The sequence below is a fragment of the Acinonyx jubatus genome, chromosome E1, assembly GCF_027475565.1.
Source record: "Acinonyx jubatus isolate Ajub_Pintada_27869175 chromosome E1, VMU_Ajub_asm_v1.0, whole genome shotgun sequence".
NCBI classification, from domain to species: domain Eukaryota; kingdom Metazoa; phylum Chordata; class Mammalia; order Carnivora; family Felidae; genus Acinonyx; species Acinonyx jubatus.
Genome location: NC_069397.1, coordinates 24,206,607 through 24,230,538, shown reverse-complemented (window position 1 = coordinate 24,230,538; position 23,932 = coordinate 24,206,607). Strand labels below are relative to the sequence as shown.

The 23,932-nt window shown below is 50.7% G+C and overlaps 1 protein-coding gene and 1 pseudogene across 10 annotated transcripts in view; one reads left to right on the top strand and one right to left on the bottom strand.

The window, feature by feature from the left end:
* Window positions 1-14,550, bottom strand: part of LOC128313405 (cytochrome c oxidase subunit 1-like) — a 154,801-nt pseudogene extending 140,251 nt beyond the window's left edge.
* PIGW (phosphatidylinositol glycan anchor biosynthesis class W) overlaps window positions 1-23,932 on the top strand; it is a 367,667-nt gene that overhangs the window by 190,283 nt on the left and 153,452 nt on the right. The window lies entirely within an intron of this gene.

Here is a 23,932-nt window from a genome sequence, read left to right as displayed (position 1 = left end):
CCGCACAGACACATATTGAAGACAGGTTGGCATGGGAATACTTAGCAGAACTGCAACCACTATCTTCTACAGATGCCCGCATTCTGAAGAGCAGACAGTTCACCCATTTGCAGAATCCTTCAGGCCCTGCAGAATGTGCAGGAAGAACCCATGCAAGCACCAGTACAACAGAGGCACTTTCCAAACACTTGAGGGTCAGCCACAACCTACAAGCTGCTAACTGTATAGCATGACTGTCTCAGAGGAGAGGGAAAAAAAAAAAAATCCAAGGCCAGAAACTTTCCATCTCCTTTTGAAGGAACAACGCAGGAGGTCTCCTTTGTTGTAGCCCCCACATTGTTCTTACTGCTGAGACAACCATCTTGCCCGGAGATTCTGCTAGTCGCTTCATTGTTTTTGCTATATGCCATTCTCTTCGGTTCATAAAGACCTTTGGCCTTCTGTGTATTCTCCTCCACCCCGTTGCTCTTTTCCAAGCTCAGTTCTCCCTGTTGTCCATTCAGGCACACTGTCACAGAGCCATTTCCTCTACGTTTATCTAGGGATTCTGGCCCCGTTCTTGTCACTCTGGGATATGCTGGGCCACAGGGTCCCTGAAAAATTGCCTTTCAGGAGGCAAAAGGGAAAATGCACTATTGGGGCCTCATCAAAATAAAGAGCTCCTGCACAGCGAAGGAAACAGTCCTCGAAACTAAAGGGCAACCGAAAGAATGGGAGAAGCTATGTGCCAACGACATATCAGATAAAGGGTTCGTATCCAAAATCTAGAAAGAACTTATCAAAGTCGACACCCAAAAAACAAACACTCCAGTGAAGAAATGAGCAAAAGGCATGAAGAGACACTGCTCCAAAGACGACTTCCAGATGGCCATCCGACACATGAAAAAATGCTCAACGTCACTCACCATCAGGGAATTACACATCAAAACCACAATGGGATACCACTATCCCTGCCAGAAAGACCAACATTGACAACGGAGGCAACATCTGAGGTTGGCGAGGCTGTGGAGAAACAGGATCTCTTTGCATTGTTGGTGGGAATGCAAGCGGTGCAGCCGCTCTGGACATTACTCAAGAACTTAAAAATGGAACCTCCCTACGACCCAGCAATTGCACTACTAGGTATTTATCCAAGGGATACAGGAAGGCTGTTTCGAAAGGGCACATGCGCCCCAACTTTTATAACAGCACTATCAACAATAGCCAAAGTATGGAAAGAGCCCAAATGTCCATCGGTGGATGAATGGATACAGAAGGTGTGGTCGATATATACAATGGAGTGTTGCTCAGCAGTCACAAAGAACGTCATCTTGCCTTTTGCAACTACATTGATAGAACTAGAGGGTTTTATGGTACGCGAAAGTAGTCAGTCAGAGAGACACAAATATCCTACGACTTCACTCATCGGAGGCCTTTAAGACACAGAACAGATGAACATAAAGGAAGGGAGGCAAAAATAATCTCCAAACAGGGAGGGGGCCAAAACATAAGAGACTCTTAAATATGGAGAACACACAGAGGGTCCCTGGACGTGTTGTGGGAGGGGGTGTGGGCTAACTGGGTAAGAAGTGTTAAGGAATCTACTCTTGAAATCATTGTTGCACTAGAGGCTAACTAATTTGGATGGAACTCAAAAGATAAAATAAAATAAATTGCCTTTCAGTACCCTGTTGGCAAAGATAAGCCCAGGGCATTTCAAGGTGCCCAGCAGGAATGCATGTGTGTACACAGGGTCAGAGGGATCAGGAGGGAGCTATCCTTACTTCTGGGACAAGAGGAACATGGAGCTGGACCGTTGCTTCTCAACTGTATCTCATTCTCAGCTGACATGAAAGCCTTTGGCCGTGTGTGTAGCCGTTCCAATTCCCTGACTGTATTGATAATTACGTCTTGGGTCCCAGGCAAGGCCAAGGAGGCCATCCCCCACATAGGGAGTGCCCAGACATTCCTAATGAGCTCTGACTCTTGTCTGTGCTAAACCAAGAGCAATCAGTTTCTGATATCCCCAAGGAAAGATTGCCTTCCTGGGAGTACTTGGTGTCTGGCTGGCTGAGAAAAGAAATGATGGTTAGCCAACGTGTCTCCCTCCCTGCATGTTAAGGATGCTTTCGCTCTGGAGACCAGTTGGCTCCCCCGTGGGCACCATTCGCGAGGACCTTGTTAGCACTGAAAAGACACCATTCAAGAACTACTGCACCGCAGGCCAGTTCAAAACACTTGAACACAAAACCACGCCCTGGTAACACTGCTGCCTCTCTCCTTTGATCAGGTGACAAAAGGAAAAGAGCGAACTCCCGAAGCTTTTCTTCTCCTTCCCGAGTAAGAATAAGGTATCTTGCCATGAAGACTCCTACTGCAAACAGTGGAGGTTTCCCTTTGCCCTTGCCCATAGGTGTTTCTTATTCCTGACACAGTCAGCTTGCCAGGAGATCGTAGGAGTCATTTCATCCACAGAACTATCCCATTGGCACCTCTCATAGGAACACGGTGTCTCTATGTACCTACTCCACCATTTTCCTCTCTTTTGTGTGTTTTTATTACTTTTCAGAGAGAGAGGGAGAGACAGAGAGAAGGGGAGAGGAGAGGGGGACAGAGACAGAGAGAGCAGGCAGTGAGGGGTAGAGTGGGACAGATGATCCCAAGGCGTCTCCCTGCTCACAGGAGAGAACTGATGTGGGGGAGGGCTTGCAAACCATAAGATCATGACTTGAGCAATGAAGCAATGTTTAACCAGTGAGTCACCCAAGAGCCCCCGTAGCCCCATGTCTTTTAACAGTTTAAAACATGTATTTCACTTTTGAGAGAGTGAGTGAGAGAAGGAGAGAGGGGGACATTGCAAGCAGAAAAGGGCCGAGAGAGAGACAAAGACTCTGAAGCAGGCTCCAGGCTTCGAGCTCTCAGCACAAAGCCCGACTAGGGACCCGAACTCAAGACCTGGGAGACCATGACCTGAGCAGAAACCGAGAGTTGAGGTTTAGGGGAATGAGTCATCCAGGTGCCCCCTTTTACCCTCTCTAAAATGAGAATCTTCCATGGGCACATCAGGGCCCATGGTTCAGAGCAATTCCCTCTGATTTTAATTGGGGATTCTGGATGAGTTCTTGTGATGGCACAATCACTTGGGCCCTAGGAGCCTTGCAACCTGCCTTCCAGATCTAAATTGACAACATGAGATGTAGGTCAGGGGGAGGTACCCAACAGAGAATATGTGTGCGTAGTTAGGGCCAAAGGGTGTGGGAAGGCAGTTGACCTCACGTCTGGGACAAGGGCAAATGGCGCAACACATTTCCCTCTCAGCCTTCTCCCATTCTCATCTGAAAGGAACCTTTCGTTGTCCTTAGAGCCATTCCCATGCCAATGCTATGTGCTAACTAGGACTTGGTTTGCAGGCTGCGTGAGCCAGTGAGGCTGTCAATCGCACAGTGAGCTCCCAGGCATGGATGGTGAGTTCTCACGCTGCTTCTGTGCCCACCAAGGGAAATTATTTTCTGACAACCCACAGGAAAGATAGCCCTGCTCTCAGAGAGCACTTACTGCTTGGCCTCAGATTCTGAGGAGCACAGAATCCACGCATACGAGCTATGTTCCAGGACCTGGTCAGTGCAGACAGTGGCCCTTCACCATCTAATGCATAACAGAAACGGTTGCAAACACTTGAGCGACAGCCTGGAGCATGGACCCACTACCCCTGAATCCCTGCTGCCTCTATCTCCTGATGGGAAGGGCAGGAAAAACAGCCAAGGCCAGAAGCTATCCCTCTGTGGCAGAAGGACATAGGCAGACCCATTGCAGACTGGACTTTCCGGAGGTTTTCCCTTTAGAGTTTTAGTTTCTCGCTGGCCTCAGGTGTTCTTCCTCCTTACGCAGGACCTTGCCAGGAAATTGTCATTCGAGACTCTTCATTCTAGCCTGTGTCCCCGGCTCTTCAGTAATGAATCACTTTGGCCATCCGCATTTCCGTTTCAATGAAAACCTTTTTTTCGGTATACAAAGACCCTTCTCTCTGGGTGCCATTCAGAGCCTGTGTCCCAGAGAAATATCCGGATGTGAGGAACTTGGGTCCTCCTATGGCCCTCCCAGGTTTCTTTATCTACCAATCTCCCTGTTTTGACTTAGGAGCCATAGAGCTGTCACTCACTCGACCCGTGCCCAGGGATACGTTTTCACACCAGCCTGTGCACGTTGCAGGTGGGGCCCAGCAAAGCAGCTCAACCACTACCAGAGACAGCACTTGCACTTACCCGTCTTGGATTTACCTTCCATCTGGGGCACAGATGGGCCGCAGGACCACGGGTATCATTATTGGGTGCAGGTCACGACCAATAGAGATTAGAAATGAGAAAGTCTAATATTCTGAGAGGAATCATGCTCACTTGCTGTCCATGTGCGGTCATTTTCCTATCCAGTTTACTATCCCCACATGTGCCTTGGCACATACATACTGATGATGTTTTCAAGAAAAAGTAGACCCTAGGGAAGTGACAAGGGAGAAAGAAGAAAAGGGGTAGAGAGAGGTCTGCCATGGGGCAGCCGCATCCATTTGCTTGGCTGCATGCTCAATGGCCCAAACATGGACAAGGAATGCCTGAAATTAGTAGGTGTCTGCTGGACCCAGGGCCATCCTTGGCGCAGACTCCAGAAGAAAGGACGAGGGTGCTCTGGGGGCACCTCGAATTAGGATGAGCTAACTCCCCTTAGTTAGACAACAGCTGCAGAACAAATGCTTTCAGCGTTCTCCTGTAGAGTGTTGGGACTCTCCAGAGTTCCATCTGATCATAATGGGTCAACTGGCCTTGGCTCTCCCTCCACGACTTATATCTCCATCACCCCACCAGAGCCTCTCGCGTTTTCAAGCCTCTGGAAAAGACAAGAACTAACGTAAAATGGGAAGTTGCTCCACTCTCTGAATGATGCTCAGGGCAAGATCTATTCGTTTTAAAACAGGGCAACCTTAATGATATGTGAACAGACGAGGCAACGCTGTGCTGTTACCAACCTCTGCATTTCTTGCAGGCATATTGCACACTGGCCAACACCACGACTCAGTACATCCTTCTTATAGGTTAATCCTGGCTTTCATCAACACAACCCACCATAACTATCCATTTCCTGGGAGGGTACACATGTGAGAGGCCTTTGGTGCTCCAAACAGGGGCTGGGAGAAGTGAACTGGTAAGGAGGCAAACACCAGGTGCTGCCCCAATGGGTTCCACCCTAGGTGCCAGTCCCTGCCTTCTACCACAGTCCTTGCAAGGGCGGCTGTGGACCTAGTCCTTCCAGCCAGAACTCTCACTGTGGCTATCGTGGAGTATGCTGAAGGAGGACAGCAATGCACAGGCCAATGCCAAGGTTGCCACACCATGAGCACCGAATGGCTTTGCTGGACCACTGAGGTTGCTAGGGCACTGCCTTGATGCACAGGGCTGTTCATGCCTTGGCACCTGTCCCAGGAACCTCCTTGTGCTGGGGACCTGCACCCACCACCGATGCCCACTGGGGTCCCACTGGCCCCTCTGTGCCCCAGAAGGAAGGTAAACCCAAGTCTGAGTCAGTGCAAGTACAGCCATTAGCAGGGGCTGGCTTGCCTTGCGTGGGGACCCTGTCCAACACGCATAGGGTGGTGTGGAAATCAATGCCTGGGTGTGGGTTTAGTGAGTCACAGCTCCAATGGCTCCTACATCTACACGGGGACATAGATGGACATAGAGCCTTGGGAAGGGAGTCGCCATAACGAGGGCCTCGTTTTTCAATATTTCAGTAGGAATGGGGTCAATCTGGAAAGGGGCTGTGTAGCTTCGTGTTCCCTCCACACAGTAGGTGGCCAGCCCCCTTTCCATCCTCTGGACCAGAAAAATTGCCAATGTTCTCATCTGGGCCTTTCCGATGGCCTAGGCCCCTGAATGACTGCATGGTTTTGACACCAACTTGCCAGGGACCCTGTGACCTAACCTAGACACAGTCACAAAACTGGGACTAGGATACCCAGCTGAACACCAGGGACCAGCCTCTGAAAACATGGAAGATGGAATGCACCCAGCGAGGAACTACTTTGAAAATAGAGCAAAGTGGTGAAAATAGATTCACAGAGGGCCAGAGGTCTTCAGTAGGAATCAGAAAGGGCTGTGGCGGTAATGCAGTGACTACAGCAAAAGGCTAGCAAGCTGGCTGTCTCAGGAATAAGCAACACCTGTGGGCTTTGGTGAAGGGGCGCTTTACTGGCTATTCCCGGGAGCTCTGTGAACGAGGGGCCTGCCTCCCTCCTTTAGAAAGAGAGGGAATTCCCTGGACCTGGGTCTCTTTCTTGCCCTTTCCTTCAGAGGACAGTGGCAGCAGTGATTCAGCTGTGGCTGTTTGGGGCCCCAGGCTGATGATCAACTGGTCAGAACCTGGCCTGGCTCCAAGATTTACTACAACGTCCCTTTGGGCACCCCCCAGTGGCTTAGGCAGAGTGCACATGCATGAACCATCTACTCAGCAGGAGGAAGGCACCTCTGGTAGCCAGGGGAGGGTGACCAGCTGGCTACCCATCCCTGCCATGACTCTAGCTGACTAAGCACCAAGCCCCCAGGGACAGACGGGCTACCGTCTGGGATACCAGACACTGATCGTGGTCAATTGGCTCGGGAATCGGGAACTCACTGGCAAGCCCACACCAATTTGTGGACCTGGACTGTGTGCCTGACACAGAGCCATGGATCCTGCAAAAATGTAGTTCAGAGTACATTTCTGAGGCTCTGGCGCAGAATGGCCCCCAGACAGATCGTACTTTGAACACAAGAGCAATAACATGCAAGTTGACACCCCGAGGACCAAAGCTTTTCATTACAGAAGTTAATGCGTAGAGTTAGAATTCAGGGCCTCCTGCTCTCTCCTGGCAGGCTGACTGTGTGGGCAGGAAGAAACCCGTGAGGGGGGTGGTAACAGGAAACCTCCATTGGCTACACCTGAGCGTGCAATTCTGCAGGAGATGTGTTTTCTTCCTTCAGAAAGAGAGGCAAAAAGGGATTTGGTGGTTTGTCCTGTCCTTCCCATCAGGAAAGAGATGCACCATTGATGCGGAGGCAAGGGGTTCTGCTGCCAGATGTTTGGCACGTGTTTGGAACCTGGACCTGATGCAGTGGTCCTTGAAGGAGCCCCTTCTGTGCTGCCCAGGTCCAGAAGCATAGTGTGCCTATGGGAACCAGCTGTGAGTCGAAATGAAGGGAGGTCCACCCTTCACTGCCCTTACCCAGCAGAGCTGGCCAAGCACCAAGCACTCAGGGAGAGACAAGAAGGACATCCTTCCTTACACTGGAAGTTACTGTTTGCTCTCACATAGCACAGGACCAGAGCGAGAGCTTAGCGCCAATCTTTGGGCTCGGCTTGGGTGAAGGGAGTGAAAGCCCAGGCCTCCCTCAATGTGTCCCAAGACTTGGAAAATATCAAATTGGTGGGAATGGCTCCAAGGGAGACCAAGGCTCTACATTACAGACGGGAATGGGATACTGCTGGGCATGGACATGTACCTCATTTATCCTTGCTGCATGTGTAAGGCCTGTCTGTCCCCCAACCTCTGGCACTGCCTCAAACATGCATACATGTCCTGCTTGGCAACTCCATATGCGCTAGGCCTGTCTTTGGGACAAGAGTTCTAATGGGGAGTAACAAGAGGTCCTGTTGGCAATCTGTGCCTGAGTCACCAGGACGCACCCAGGTCCCCCAGGTTAATGTGGAGGATATTGCTCTGAGACACTCAATGTGAATGGGGGCCAGCGAGATCCTGGTTTCAAAAACAGAAGGCCAGAGAATGGAGAGAAATCACCACAGGGACAAAGAGCTTCATGACAAAGGAGAGGAGAATGAGACTGAGAAGGACACACCTACCACAATCTCCGGAGAAGTTAACTGTTGTCTCAGAAACACCCATGGGCAGAGACAAAGGGAGATATCCATGGCCTACACCTGGGTACTCAGCATGAGGCCTCCACCTTTCTTTTAAAGGAGAAGCAAGGCTCCCGACCTTGGTTCCTTTTATGCCATACCCCTCAGATCACGGAGAGCAGTGTTTCAGTGGTAGAAGTTTAGGGGTTCAGTTGAGGCCTTAGGTGTTGTAACCAAGTCATGCTGCCGTATTCCTTCTAATCGCTTTTTTGGGCTGAAGTCTCCTGCAGTGTCTTGTGTATGCCTGATCCACCCGCCGTAGAGGATGATGACATTTCTCTCGGCCACGGAGGGAGACAGCTTGGCTCACCATCGTTTGTTTTATCAGCCAGCCAGATGGCAAGTACTCTCAGCAAGGCAATCTGTCCTTTCAGAATTTAAAAACGAGTTGTTCTTGGTTAGCACAGACCAGAGTGAGAACTCCTTAGGAATGGTTGGGAACGCACTATGTGGGACACAACCTCATTAGCCTTGCCTGGGACCCAAATATAGTTATCATTGCAGCCAGGGAATTGGAATGGCTACACACAGGGCCAAAAGTTTTCATTTCAGCTGAGAATGGGATAAAGCTGAGAAGGAATTGCCCAGCTCCAAGTTCCTTTTGTCCCAGAAGTCAACATAGCTCCCTCCTGATACCTTTGACCCTGACTACTACACACAAGCACTCCTCGGGGCAGCGTGAATTGCCCTGGCCTTATCTTTGCCAACAGAGTACTTGAAGGCAAATCTGAGGACGCAGGGTATCCCAGAGTGACAAGACCTTGGTGAGACTGAAAGTTGGAATTGACAGAGACCATTCAAGAACTACTGAACCACAGTCCAGTTCAAAACACTTGAGCACAAACTCACTGCCCTGGAAACGCTGCTGCCACTATCCACTCATTGGATGGGAAGGGAAAACAGTGAACACCCGAAACTCTCCTTCTCTTTCTCAAGCAAGAATACAGGCATCTTGCCATGAGGGATCCCAGTATAAACACTGGAGGTTTCCCTTTGCCCTAGCCCATATGCGTTTCTTATTCCTGAGACAGTCAGCTTGCCAGGGGATTGCAGTAGTCATAACATCCTCAGACTTATCCCACTCACATGTCTGATAGGAACTCTGTCCCTCTGCGTATCTATTTCCACTGTGTTCCTCTTTTTGTGTTTATTTTTACTTCAGATTAAGAAGGAGGTAGAGAGAGACAAGAGGCAGAGAGAGACAAGACAACGAAAGGGAAAGAGAGAGAGAGAGGGAGCGAGCCTGTGGTGAGTAGTAGAGAGGGACAGATGATCCCAAGTAGGCTCCTTGCTCACAGGAGAGAACCTGATGTGGGGGTTGAACTTGCAAACCATTAGATGATGACCTTAGCGATGAAACGATACTTAACCGATTGAGCCACCAAGAGCCCCATTAGCCCCATCCTTTTTCTCTTTTAATTTTTTAAAATATTTATTTAATTGTGTGTGGGTCTGTGTGTGTGTGTGTGTGTGTGTGCGTGCATGTGCGTGTGAGAGAGAGAGAGAGAGAGAGAGAGAGAGACAACAGAGGAAGGGTTGAGAGAGATGGAGACACAGAAGTGAAGCAGGCTCCAGGCTTCGAGCTCTCAGCACAAAGCCCGACATGGGACCCAAACTCAAGGACTGTGAGACCATGACCTAAGCAGAAACCAAGAGTTGAGGTTTAGGCGAGTGAGTTACCCAGGTGCCCCATTTTACTCTTTTGAGAACCAGAATCTGTCATGGACACATCAGGGCCCGTGGTTCAGAGCAATTCCCTCTGACTGTATGTAATTGGGGATTCTGACTGAGTTCTTGTGATAGCAGAATAGGTTGGGCCCTAGGAGCCTTGCAACATGCCTTCCAGATCTATATTGACAACATTAGATGTAGGTCAGGGGAAAGTACCCAGCAGAGAAGATTTGTGTATAGTTAGGGCCAAAAGGTGTGGGGAGGCAGCTGACCTCACTTCTGGCACAAGGGCAATGGCACAACACATTTCCCTCTCAGCTTTCTCCCATTCTCATCTGAATGAAAATTTTGGCTGTCCTCAGAGCCATTCCATGCCCATGCTAGTTGCTAACTAGCACTTGGCTTGTAGGCTGTGTAGGCCAGTGAGGCTGTCAATCACTCCGTGAGCTCCCAGGCATGGATGGCGAGTTCTCACGCTGCTTCTGTGCCCACCAAGGGAAATTATTTTCTGACAACCCACAGGAAAGATAGCCCCGCTCTCAGAGAGCACGTACTTCTCGGCCTCAGATTCTGAGGAGCACAGAATCCACGCATACGAGCTACGTTCCAAGACCTAGTCAGTGGAGACAGTGGCCCTTTACAGCCTAATGTGCCACAGGAACGGTTGCAAACACTTGAGCGACAGCCTGGAGCATGGACCCACTACCCCTGAATCCCTGCTGCCTCTATCTCCTGATGAGAATGGCAGGGAAAACACCCAAGGCCGGAAGCTGTCCCTCGCAGAACAGTATTGGCAGACCCCTTGCAGACTAGGCTTTCAGGAGGTTTTCCCTTAGAGGTTTAGTTTTTCTTTGGCCTCAGGTGTTGCTTCCTCCTTAGGCAGGACATTGGGGGGAAATTGTCATTCTGGACACTTCATTCTGCCTTCATTCTGACCTACCAGGGTCAATAATAATGAACCAGTTTGGCCTTCGGCATTTCCCTTTCAGTGAATCTCTTTTGGTCTGTTTGCAAAGTGGTTTCTCCCTGGGTGCCACTCAGAGCCAGTGTCCCAGAGAAATATCCTTTCCTTAAGGGGGGGAATCTGGCCAAGTCTGATGTCTCTGGCCTAGTTGGGACACAGGGTCCCTCATCATGTGCCTTTCAGACGCGTGTGGACAATGGGAGGCATATGGCCCTGGAAGGTGCCCAGCAGAGTGCCCATTGGTAGGCAATGCCAGGGTTTGAGGGGGAGCTGGCCTTCCTTCTGGTTGGAGGAGAAGCTATGAAGTTGAAGGGGCTTTTCATTTCCCCTTTACCCTCATGTCCTGTGTCATGTAGAAACTTGGCCTTCCTTATAGCCCTTCCCATCCATTTTCTGTTTTCATAACTAGGTCATGGCTCACAACCGGGTGGACTTGGTCTGTCAGCCACATACCCAACGTCCAGGATTAGTGATGGCCCTGTGCTAGGTCAGAAATACCAGTTTCTTAATCCCAAGAAGTAGGACCCTCCTGTCCACGAGTGCCTGTTCCTTGACTGGCCCAGTTATCTCTGTGAAGGGAAGCCAGCTTGCCTTTCTCCCCTGGCTGATTGAAGTGTCTTCACCCTCTAAGGCAGATGGATCATGCATGCACAGTAGACTGCAGGGCAATTCAACCCAAAGAGCCCTTACAAGGAATCCTGCACCATGACTTGGTTACCACACCTAAAGCACCAGCGGGACCCATACCATGCTGCCACCGAATCACTGCTCTTTCTGTGTCCTGAGGGATAGGGCATACAAAAGAGCCAAGGTAAGGAGCCTTCCTTCTCCTTCTAAAAGAAAGGTAGAGGCCTCATGCTAACTGAGTACCCAGGTGTAGGCCATGGATGTTTCCCTTTGCCTCTGCCCATAGGTGTTTCTTACGATGGACAACAGTTAGCTCCTCGGGAGATTGTGCTAGGTGTGTGCTTCTCAGTCTCATTCTGCTCTCCTTTGTCATGAAGCATTTGGCCCTGTGTCGATTTCTTTCCATTCTTTTGGCCTCTTTTTTTGAAACCAGGAAATCGCTGGCCCCCATTCACATTGAGTGTCTCAGAGCAATATCCTCCACTTTAACCTGGGACCCTTGGGTGAGTCTGGGTGAGGCAGGCAGAGATTGGCAGCAGGACCGCTTGTGACTCCCCATTAGAACTCTTGTCCAAACGAGAGGCCTAGCTCATGTGACGTTGCCAAGCAGGATACGTATGCATGTCTTCACGCCGTGCCAGAGTTTGGGGGACAGACTGGCCTTACACATGCAGCAAGGATAAATGAGGTAGATGACCATGCCCGGCGGTATCCCATTCCCATCTGTAATGTAGAGCCTTGGTCTCCCTTGCAGCCATTCCCACCAATTTGCTGTTTTCTACGTCTTGGGACACATTGAGGGATGACTGGGCTTTCACTCCCTTCACACAGGCCGAGCCCAAAGATTGGCGCTAAACTCTCGCTCTGGTCCTGTGCTATATGAGAGCAAACAGTAACTTCCTGTCTAAGCAAGGCTGGGCTACTTGTCCCTCCCTGAGTGCTTGGTGCTTGGCCAGCTCTGGGTAAGTGGAGTGAAGGGTAGACCTCCCTTCATTCTGTCACACAGATGCTTCCCATCGGCACACTATGCTTCTGGACCTGGGCAGCACAGAAAGGCCTCTTTCAAGGACTACCGCCTCAAGTCCAGGTTCCAAACACGTGACAAACAGCTGGGAGCAGCACCCCTTGCCTCTGCCTCAACGGTGCGTCTAATTCCTGATGGGAACGACAGGAGAAACCTCCAAATCCCGTATTGCCTCTGTTTCTGAAGGAAAAAAAACAAAAACAAAACAAAAAAAAACACACCTCCTGCAGAATTACACGCTCAGGTGTAGCCAATGGAGGTCTCCTTTTACCACAGCGCTCACGAGTTTCTTCCTCCCCACACAGTCAGCCTGCCAGGAGATAGCAGGAGGCCCTGAATTTTAACTCTAGCCCATTATCTTCTGTAATGTAGAACTTTGGTCCTCAGGGTGCCTACTTGCCTGTTATTGCTCTTGTTTTTATACTAGGTGCTAACTGGGAGAGCCAGCGCCTCAGGAGAGTGTACTCTGTGTGAAGTAGAATATTGCAGGATCCGTGAGTCTGTGTCAGGTACACAGTCCAGGTCCAAACATTGGTGTGGAGTTGCTAGTGATTTTCTGAACCAATTGACAGCACGCGGTGTCTGTTGTCCCAGAGAAGAGCAGGCCTGTCTGTCCCTGGAGGCGTGGTGCTTAGTCAGCTAGAGTCATGGCAGGGATGGGTAGCCAGCTGGCCTCCCTCCCCTGGCTGCCAGAGGTGCCTTCCTCCTGCAGATTGGATGGTTCATGCATGTGCATTCTGCCCCAGTCTTTGGATAGCGCCCAAAGGGAGCTCGAAGTGAATCGTGGAACCAGGCCAGGTGCTAGCCACTTGACCATCAGCCAGGCGCCCCCAACAGCCACAGCTGAATCACTGCCACCCCTGTCCTCTGATGGGAAAGGGCAAGAAACAGACCCAGCTCCAGGGCGTTCCCACTGTTTCTGAAGGAAGAATTCAGGCCCCTTGCGCACAGTGCTTCCAGGTGTAGCCTGTAAAGGGCTCCCTTCACCGAAGCCCACAGGTGTCGCTTATTCCTGAGACAGCCAGCTTGCTAGCATTTGGCCCTAGCCACTGCATTATCCACATCAGCCCATTCCCATTCCTAGTGAAGACCTCTGGCCCTCCGTGAATCTATTCCCACCCCTTTGCTCTATTTTCAAAGTAGTTCCTCTTTGGCGTGCTGCCGGGGTTCAGCTCCAGCGGGTCCAGGGGTTCCCGTAGGATGAATGACACCAGCGAAAACGTGAAAAACATAAAAATTGAAAATGAAAGGGACACAGACAACAGCAGTGTGTTGAACTGGCCGCTTTATTGTGGCAAACGTGGCATTATATTTGTGAGCAATTTCCTTATATCGTGCATCATCTATGTTTTCTGGCATTACCTAATTCTATAAAGGTTCTTATGTGTAATCACCCTTGTAGGAATAACATGGTTATTTTCTCATAACGTTTCCTCCTGCCCTTTGCTTATTGATTAATTTCTTATATTATGTTCACTATGTATCCACGTTTATCTATAATCTAGAAAGCATTTGCTTTGCTGTTTTCATGAAAGGTCATCTGTCAACACCTCAAGTGGAGCAGTTACAGGGACATGACCTCTTAGTTGTTTCCCTGAACCACTTGTGGCTTGAGGAACAAAAGTATTCGCCTGGGTGCGAGGTGCCAGGAGGGGGCCAAGAGGGCCTGAGGAACCCACACCATATATCTTCTCGGAGAGACAATGCACCTAGGAAGTAATGAACCATTCTGTACTTTAACCACCTAGGTTCAGTCATCATCTGGAATGCCTCCCGGGGGCCAAGTGGGCCTAGGGGTAGGAGTAATTTGTGCCCATAGATACACTCCTTTGTTGCCGGAGTGGGGCTTTTAAATCCATTTATTCCTCCTTTGCTGGCAAATGTATGAGGCTATCCCCCCCTTTAGGTAGAGGAGTCTTTATAAGGGGTGGCAAGGCCTAAATGTAGGGCCGCACAATTTCGTTGCGGAACCTTATTTTCTTTCCCCAATGGTTTTTTTTTCCCCGGGGCGCCTGTCGAGGGCAATTCCCCCAAAGACAGTGCCCCAGGTACTTTTATTAAGGCCAAATTACATAAAAGCGGGAGTCCAAGAAGCTTCCCTGTCGGTCGGCCGCCCTGCAGTCCTGATCTGCCCACCGCCCGGGCTCTGCCATCAAGCTGGTTGGATAGCTCGGCTTCCAGCACAGTGCATTCCATCTTCCATGTTTTCAGAGGCCGATCCTCAGTGTTCAGCTGGGGATCCTAGTCCCATCCTTGTGACTGTGCCATAGGTTTGGTCACAGGGCCCCTGGCTGCCAGAGTCCAGCTCCAGCAGGTCCAGGGGTTGTCGAAGGATGAACGGCATCGGTGGAAAAGTGAAAATAAAACAAAAGTGCAATAAAAAGCAAAAATAAAAATGGACACAGGCAACAGCTGTGAGTTGATCTGGCCGATTTCTTGTAGCCAACGTGGCATTATATTTGCTAGTGATTTCCTTGTAGCATACGTCATCTGTGTTTTTCTAACATTACCTAATTTTAAAAATGTTCCTATGTGTGATCAACCTTTAAGAAATAACATGGCGATTTTCTCGTAATGTTCCCGCGTACCCTTTGATTATTTGATTCATTTCTTACGTCATCCCATTATGCATCTGCGTTTTTCTGTAATTGTCTACAGTCTATGAAGCATTCGCCTTGCTGTTCGCATGAAAGGCCCTCCATTTCTCAACACCTCAAGTGGAACACTTACAGGGACATGACCACCTAACCACCTGAGGCCAGAAGAACAGTGTGTTTGCCTTGGTCCAAGGTGCCAGGAAGGGGCCGAAAAGATCTTAGAAACCCATGCCTCATACATTCTCAGAGAGACAATGCACCTAGGAACGAATGGACCATTGTGTACCTTAACCGACTAGGTTCAGTCATCATCTGGAATGCCTCCGGGGGGCCAGGTGGGCCTAGAGGTTGAAGTCACCTGTGCCCAGAGATACACTCCTTAGTTGCCAGAGTGAGACTTTCAAATCCATATGTCTCGCCTCTACAGGCCCTCTTTGCTGGCAAATGTATGAGGCTCTCCTTCCTGTAAGTAGAGGAGTCTCCATAGGGGATGGCAAGGGCTAAATGTAAGGCTGCACAATTTCTTGCGGAACCTTATTTTCTTTCCTCATGGTTCTTTTCCCAGGGGGCCTGTCGAGGGCAATTCCCCAACAGACAATGCCCCAGGTAGTTTTAAGGGCAAATTACCTAAAAGCGGGAGTACAAGAAGCTTCACTGTCGGTGGGCCTCCTTGCAGTCACCAATCCGTCCACAGCCCGGGCCTTGCCACTCAGGCTGGGATAGCTCAGCTTCCAGCACCTGGCAAGTTGGTGTCAAAACCAAGCAGGCATTCAGGGGCCTAGGGCCTTGTAAAAGCCCAGGTTAGAACCCTTGCACTTAGCCAGGGCCAGAGGACTGGGAAGGGGGCTGGCCTCCTTCCTTGTCGGAGGGCACATGAACTTACACAGCCCCTTTCCAGGTTGGTCTCATTTTCATCGAAATATTGAACTTTGGCCCTCCTTATGGCCACTCCCTTCCGATGACTCTATGTCTAACTATGTCCGCGTGTAGACTTAGGAGCCATGGAGCTGTGGCTCACTGAACCCACGATGAGGGATTGATTTTCACACCAGCCTGTGCATGTCGGACATGGGCCCCAAGCAAGGCAGCCCAGCCTCTGCTATTGGCAGCACTTGCACTGACTCAGACATGGGTTGACCTTCCATCTGGGGCACAGAGGGGCCAGTGGGACCCCAGGCATTGGTGGTGGGTGCAGGTCACCAGCACAAGGAAGTTCCTGGCTCAGGTGCCAAGGCACGAACAGCCCTGTGCATCACGGCAGTGCCCTAGAAACCTCCATGGCCCAGCAAAGCCATTCGATGCTCACGGTATGGCGACCATGGCATTGGGCTGTGCACTGCTGTCCTCCTTCAGCATACTCCACAATAGCCACCTTGAGAGTTCTGGCTGGCAGGCCTAGCTAGGTGCACAGCCGCCCTTGCAAGGACTGTGGTAGAAGGCAGGGACTGGCACCTAGGGTGGAACCCATTGGGGCAGCACCTGGTGTTTGCCTCCTTACCAGTTCACTTCTCCCAGCCCCTGTTTGGAGCACCAAAGGCCTCTCACATGTGTCTCTTAACAGGAAGTGGATAGGCTTGGTGCGATGTGTTGAACAAAGCCACGATTAACCTGTAAGAAGGATGTACTGAGTCGCGTTGTTGGCCAGCGTGCATTATGCCTGCAAGAAGTGCAGAGCAGCGTTGTCTCGTCTGTTCACATATCCTTAAGGGTGCTCTGGTTTAAAATGAATAGATCTTGCCCTGAGCATCATTCAGAGAGTGTAACAACTTCCCATTTTACACTGGTTCTTGTCTCTTCCAGATGCTTGAAAACCCGAGAGGCTCTGGAGGGGTGATGGAGGTATAAGTCGTTGAGGGAGAGCCCAGGCCAGTTGACCCATGATGATCAGATGGAACTCTGCAGAAACCCAGCACTCTACAGGAGAACGCTGAAGCCGTTTCTTCTGTAGCTACTGTCTAACCTAAGAATGACCCTTCTGTCCATGACCTCTTGTTATTTACTGGTCCAGGTAATCTCTTGGATGGTAGCCACTTGCCTCACTTGTTCGGCTGATTGAATGGTCTTCATTGTCTAAGGCAGAAGGATGTGGCATGCATAGTAGACTGCAATACAATTCAACCCAAGAAAGCCTTACAGGGAATACTGCACCAGGACTCGGTTAAAAAACCTACAGCACCCTCGGGAGCACTGACTGTTAACAGTGAATTGCTTCCGTGAAGTTTAGGGCCTGGAAAGGAGCCAAGGTCAGGAACCTTCCTTCTCTTTCTGAAAGAAAAGTGCGAGCTTTTGCCAAATGGGCACCCCGGTGTAGGCAATGGATGTTTCCTTTTTCCCCCGCCCACAGGTGTTTCTTATAGAGACTACACCTTCTCCAGAGATTGTGTTAGGCTCGTCCTTGTCAGCTTCATTCTGCTCTGCTTTGTAATGAAGCATTTGGGCCCTCTGTCTATTTATTTCCCTCGTTTTGCTTTTTTGTTCAAATGAGGATCTTGCGGGCCGCCTGGGTGGCTCAGTCGGTTGAGCGTCGGACTTCGTCCCAGGTCATGATCTCACGGTGCGTGGGTCGAGCCCCGCGTCGGGCTCTGTGCTGACAGCGTAGAGCCTGGAGCCTGCTTCCGATCCTGTGTCTCCCTCTCTCTGCCCCTCCCCCGCGCTCACTTTGTCTCACTCTGTCTCTCAAAAATAAATAAACGTAAAAAAAAATTCAAATGGGGATCTTGCTGGAGCCCATTGAGAATCACTGCCTCAGAGCACTATTCTCCACTTCCAGCTGGGGACTCTGAGTCCTGGTGACCCTGGCATAGATTGGCAACATGACCTCTTGAAACTTCCTATTAGAACCGTGTTCACAATGACAGGGCTAGGGCATATGAAGGTGCCTAGTTGGCTATGGGTGGATGTGTGTAGCACATCCCTGAAGTTTGGGGAGGGACAGGCCTTACACATGAAGCAATGAGAAATGAAGGTACATATACATGCCCAGCATTACCCCCTTCCCATCTGTCATGTAGATCCTGGCCTCCCTTGTAGCCATTCCCACCCACCTGCTCTTTTCTAAGTCCTTGGTCACATTCATGGACAGATGGGCTTCCACTCACTTCACACAAGCAGAGCCCAGGGATTGGTGCTAAATTCCCACCCTGGTCCTTTGCTTTGTGAGAGTAAACAGTAACTTCAAGTCAGAGGAAGGATGGCCTTCTTGTCCCTGAGTGCTTGGTGCTTGGCCAGCCCTGGTAAGTGCAGTGAAGGATAGGCATGCCTTCATCCTGAGTCAAACATGATTCCCATGTGCACAATATGCTTTAGGATCTGGTCGGAATCAAAAGGGACCTTTCCAGAAACTAGGTCATCAGGTCGAGGCTCCAAACACTTGATCACCAGCTAGGTGTAGGGACCCCTTACCTCCAAATCAATGGTGCTTCTCTTTCCTGAGAGGAAGGACCGGAAAAACCACCGAATCCAGCATTTCCTGTTTCTGAATGAACAATGCAGACCTCCTGCAGAATTTCACTCGTGGGTGTCTCCAATGGAGACTTCCTTGTACACTAGCCCTCGGGTCTTTTTCACTCCCCAGACAGCATTCCTGCCAGGAGATAGGAGTAGGCACTTCATTCTAACTTTAGCCCATTCTCTTCTGTAATGAAGACCTTTGGTGCTCAGGTTGCCTATTGGCTTTGCATTGCTCTTGTTTTCAAGGTACTTTCGACCTGGGAGCCATTGAGAGCACGAGCCTCCGAAGAATGTCCTCTGTTTGAACTAGAAAATTGCAGGATCCACAGGTCTGTGTCAGCTACACAGCCCAGGTGCAGATATTGGTGTGGAGTTCCCAGTCAGTTCCGGAGCCTATTGACAGCACTCAGTGTCTGGTATCCCAGAGGTAAGCAGGTCCCTCTTTCTCTGAGGACTTGGTGCTTAGTCAGCTAGAGTCATGGCAGGGATGGGTAGCCAGCTGGCCTCCCTCCCCTAGCTGACGAGGTGCCTTCATCCTGCAGTGTAGATGGTTCATGCATGTGCCCTCCGATTCAGGCTGTGGTTAATGCCCAAAGGGTTTTGAAGTGAGTATTGGATTGGACGCAGACCAGGTGCTGACCATTTGACCGTCAGTCAGGAGCCCCAAACAGCCACAAGTGAATCACTGCCGCCCCTGTCCTCTATTGGGAAAGGGTGAGAAACAGACCGAAGCCAGTGCTTTCCCTCTTTTTCTGAAGGAAGAATGCAAACCCATTGCTGACAGGGCTCCCGGCGGGGGGGGGGGTGGGGGGGTGGGGTGGGTTAGCCTTTAGGGGCTCCCTTCACCAAAGTCCACATGTCCTGCTGATTCCTGTGAGAGCCAGCATGCAAGGAGATGGCCCTAGTCACTTCATTCTCCCCAGGATCCCATTGCCATTCCTATGGAAGAACTCTGGCCCTCCGTGGATCCATTTTCACCCCCTTGCTCTATTTTCACAATAGGTCCTCTCTCAGGTCCATTCTTTGTAGTCACTCAGAGGAATATCCATGGAGTTCAGCTGGACACTCCCGTGTCATCCTTGTGACTGCGTGATTGATTGGTTTGGCCACAGGACCCTGGCAAGTTGGTGGCGAAACCAGGCAGGCATTCAGAGGCCAAAGGCATTGGGAGCACCCAGACTAAACCATTTGCACGTAGGCTGGGCCAGACGACTGGGAAGGGAGCTAGACACATTTTTTGGCTGACGGGACAGGAATCACACAGCCCCTTTCCAAATTGTTCCCATGGCCATTGGATATGTGGAACTGGGGCCCTGCTTATGGCCCTCTCATGGTTCTTTATCTATATCTCTCCCTGTTTGGGCCTAGGAGCCATAGAGCTGTCACTCACTCAACCCGTGCCCAGGGACAGATTATCACACCAGCCTGTGCATGTTGTAGGTGGGGCCCAAGCAAGGCAGCCCACCCACTAGTAATGACACACTTGCACTTACCCAGTCTTGGATTGATCTTCCATCTGGGGCACAGATGGGCCGCAGGACCACAGGTATCATTAGTGGGTGCCTGTCACCACCAATAGAGATTCCTCGGTCAGGTGTGAGGGCACGAACAGCCCTGTGCATCAGGCAGTGGCAAAACAGCTTCACTGGCCCAGAAAAACCACCTGTGTTCATGGTGTGGCAAGCATGGCATTGGCCTGTGCAGTGCTGTCCTCCTTCAGCATTCTCCATAGTAGCAACACTGAGCGTCCTGGCTCGCAGGACTAGGCTCTCAACAGCTCAAAGGATCGTGGCAGAAGGCAGGGCCTGGCACATAGGGTGGAACCCATTAGAGCAGATCCTGGTGTTTGTCTCCTTACCAGTTGACTTCTCCCAGCCCTCGTTTGCAAGATGAACGTGCTCTCACATGTGTACCCTCAGATGAAATGGATAAGCATGATATGGTGGAGGGAAGAAAGCCAAGGATAACCTAAAATGAGGATGTTCTGAGTCAAGATCCTGGCCAGTGTACACTAGGCCTGGAAGAAATGCAGAGGTTGGTACTAGAGCTGAGTGGCCTTGTCTATTCAACTATCATTAGGGTTGCACGGGTTTAAAATATGTACTTCTTGCCCTGAGCATCATTCAGATACTGTAACAAATTCCTATTTTATAGTGATTCTTGTCTTCCAAAGACGCTTGAAAGCCAAGAAGCTCTGAGGATCTTCCGTGGCAAAACAAAAACAACAACAACAACAACGCAGGCCTACTTGGCCAGCAATCAGAGTTCTGTGAGACCCATGCAGAGATGAACCATCATACAGGGAAAACTATCCTGCTAAAGAGCCAGGGTCCCTTCGGCCAAACATCTGCCACAGTCACCATGACTAGACCGGAATCGCAGGTCCGGGCTCAGGGTATGACAGTAAGAGTTAAAATAGAGCAAAGGGGTGAGAATGGAGAGAGGGAGGGCCAGAGTCCTGTATCAGAGATAATGAAGTGAGGTGACCGGCACAGTCTTCCGCAGCTCGCTGACTGACTCAGGTAGGAGAAGTACCTGTGGGCTTTGGCAAATGGTGGCATCCATAAGTTCCCCCTGTAGGCCTCATCAACAAGAAGCCTGCCCAGATTCTTCCTTCAGAACCAGAGGGAAAGACCCGGCCCTGGGTATGCGCCCTGCCCTTGCCATCGGTACGTGGGGGGGTAGCAGTGATACAGCTGTAGGAGGGCTGTGTTCCCCGATGATGGCAGTGTTTGGAAGCAGGTCTTGGAAGCAGGAAAGTATAAAAGACTAGTAAGCAACAAGAGCTCAGGGACATGACAACCGATTGTCTCTGGGACATCAGACCCTCAGAACCCTCCACTGGCTCAGGAACTGACTGGAAACTCACTTCCAATCCTTCTAACTCAGTTGTGTATGGGAGAGTCACAAGGTCTCAGGGTGTGAAGTGAGACCCACTTAGAAAATCAGCAATGGGAGAGGAATGACTACAAGGTGAGTCAAAGCTATGCATTCAAATGGGCATGGGGGAAATTGAGGAAGGAGACCTCTACTTTCCCTTCCTTTTGTCCCACAAAGGAGGCGGGATGCACCACTAACCTCTGGCTTAGCCTACCCACAAGCATTCTCCCTGGGCACCTTCACACACCTCAGGTTTGGGGAAGGCCACATCATTCTGAACCCAAATTGAGAAGGACCCAATGCAATATCTCTGTTACCATCACAAGGACACCATGAAACCCTCACACTGGAAAAAGAGGACACTACTCGAAGACCCTGTTTGGAATTGTCTCCATGCAAACCCACTGTCACCAAAAGGGCTAATGGGAGGCAGTGGAGACACACACTGCCAGAGTTGTTCATCACACATCAGCCTTGGAGAATGTTGAGAGTGAAGTACCCAGGGCCATCTCCTATCAACTAGGTTGTATCTGGAATAAGAAAGTCCTGTGAGTTTAGGCACGGGAGTCCCCTGATCAACTACACCTGAGAGCCCTGTCAGCAAGAAAGCCCGCGTTCTTTCTTTGGGAGCCAGGGATTTCTGGATTGTTCTATCGCTGTCACATTTCCCATCAGTTGAGGGAGGTAGCAGTGTTGGAGCTGTAGCTATGGGGTTCTGAGGGCTCTTGCTCAAGAATCTGCAACGAGGCCTTTGTTCCCTAATTCCTGGCAAGGGCTCTTCCAGTGCTGACCCATGCCGGTTCATACTGCCCATGTGCAAACTGTCTGCTTCTCAGAATGAAGGCAACTCTCTCCTCAGGTCAGTGGGGCAAGCCGGCTCCACTTCACCCTCCATAGCCCACCAGGCCAAGCACCAAGCTCTAGGGACTAAGGACCTTCTATTCTTTGGTAGAGCAGAGCCTGAGAGCTCTCACTGAGCACAGGAGCAGAGTGAGAGTTTGCAGGCAACCCAGGGTGCCAGCTGACTCAGTGGTGGCTCCATGGCCACTACAGGAGAGACAAAATAAATTGTCACAAATACAGCAAGAGGAAGGAACTGGGCTCCAGACAGGCCAAAACTCGACATTCGGAAGATGCTTTGCTTCATTTGCCCTCAGCCCAGAAGGAAGCCAGCTCCCTGCCCAAATCTCAGGCCCAACTACACACCAGACACTCCCTGCTGCTCTGCTTCAAATGCCCTGGGCTTCTGAATGACCACAAACTTTTGAACCTCAGTGAATTAGCGAAGATGCAGCACTGTGACAATACCGAACGCCCAGTCACAGGATTGAACCCGCCTTCTCGGTGGAAGGCAGAGCATAGGACTCTTGAGACCCTGAATTTGAACTGATCCTGAGAAGAACCCCCGCCCCCCGGCCCCCCACGGCTTGCTACAAACACCAAGGAACAAGGTCAGGAATAGGAGGACTATTCTCCTTTGGGATATCCGATGCTCATGGCTGTTACTGACCAGGGGACCCAGTTGGAACGCCACAACCCTCCCTGGATGGCTGCCAAGTGAGTGTCAGCTCCATGGCTACTAAGGAGGAATGAAGAGGCAGTCAGAAACAGGGGGATGGCTGCAGCCAGGACCAAAGGGTATTCAGTAATCCATCCCATGGGAATGCCATCAGTGTGGAATGGAGATGTTTATGTTCGTGTCCCTGAGGCCCAGCAAGGGAGCCAGCTCCCAGCTAATCCATCTGGCCCAGCCTCCCCCAAAACAGCTCTCCGCTGGACCCCTTCTGATGCCCTAGGGCTCTGGATGTCCTTGCAGTTCTGAAACCAAAAGGACTGGGCTCCTTTGTCTCCACCTCTCCCGCACTCATAAGGGCTTTCCCCATCAGGCACCTGCAGGCCAGAGATAGTAGTCTTCAAAGCCTCACTTTGTACGGAGAAGATGAACTGTAACAGATGTCCTGAAACTGGATACAACGTGGGCCAGAGTTCATCATGTTTAGAAGAACCTGCCTAGCACAATGTATTCACAAGCTGGCGTGCTGAGGAATCACAGGGACCTTTTGTGTGCTTTCGCTACAGGAGTGCTGCCGAGGATGCTCGTTGGAGCCCAGAGAGGAAGAGGCCCACATTCTTCCTTAAGGCATACACAGGAAGTGTGTCTTCTGGGGTGCTTTGTATCCATCGAGAGCGGCAGCAGAGCTTCTGAGATATGAAGAAGGCGCTTCCATACGATGACCAAGAGGTGGGAATGAGGGCCTGGTGCAGCGTGTATTCCAAAGGCTTTTCGTGTGTTGATCAGGTCATGGAGCATGCTGCACACGCACAGACTATTCTTCCGAATGACGGTAGCTCCATCCATTTGGGGCAGGTCCACATGGCTACCCATTCTCACGATACCGTGGCCTGCCAGCACCAAGGGCTCAGGGACAGGGGGCCTTGGTGTCCTCTGGGATATCAGACTCTGCGAGCCCTGCATTGGTTCAGGAAAGGCTTGGAAACGCATCTCCCTGCAGGGACCTTGGTTGTTTTGGGGACAGACACAGGGTCTCCGTGTGTGAACCGAGACCAAGTTAGGAAAGCAGCAATGGGACAGCAACGACGATAGGTGAGTCAAAGCGGTGCCTTCTAATTGGCATGGAGGACCACGAGAAAAGAGACCACGACCTTCCCCTTGTCCCATAAAGGAGGCGGGATCCACCCCCAACCTCTGCCACAGCCTACCCACAAGGCAGTGTCTCTGGACACCTGCACACACCCTGTTTTGGGGAAGGGCCTCGTCATCTGAAACCATATTGAAAA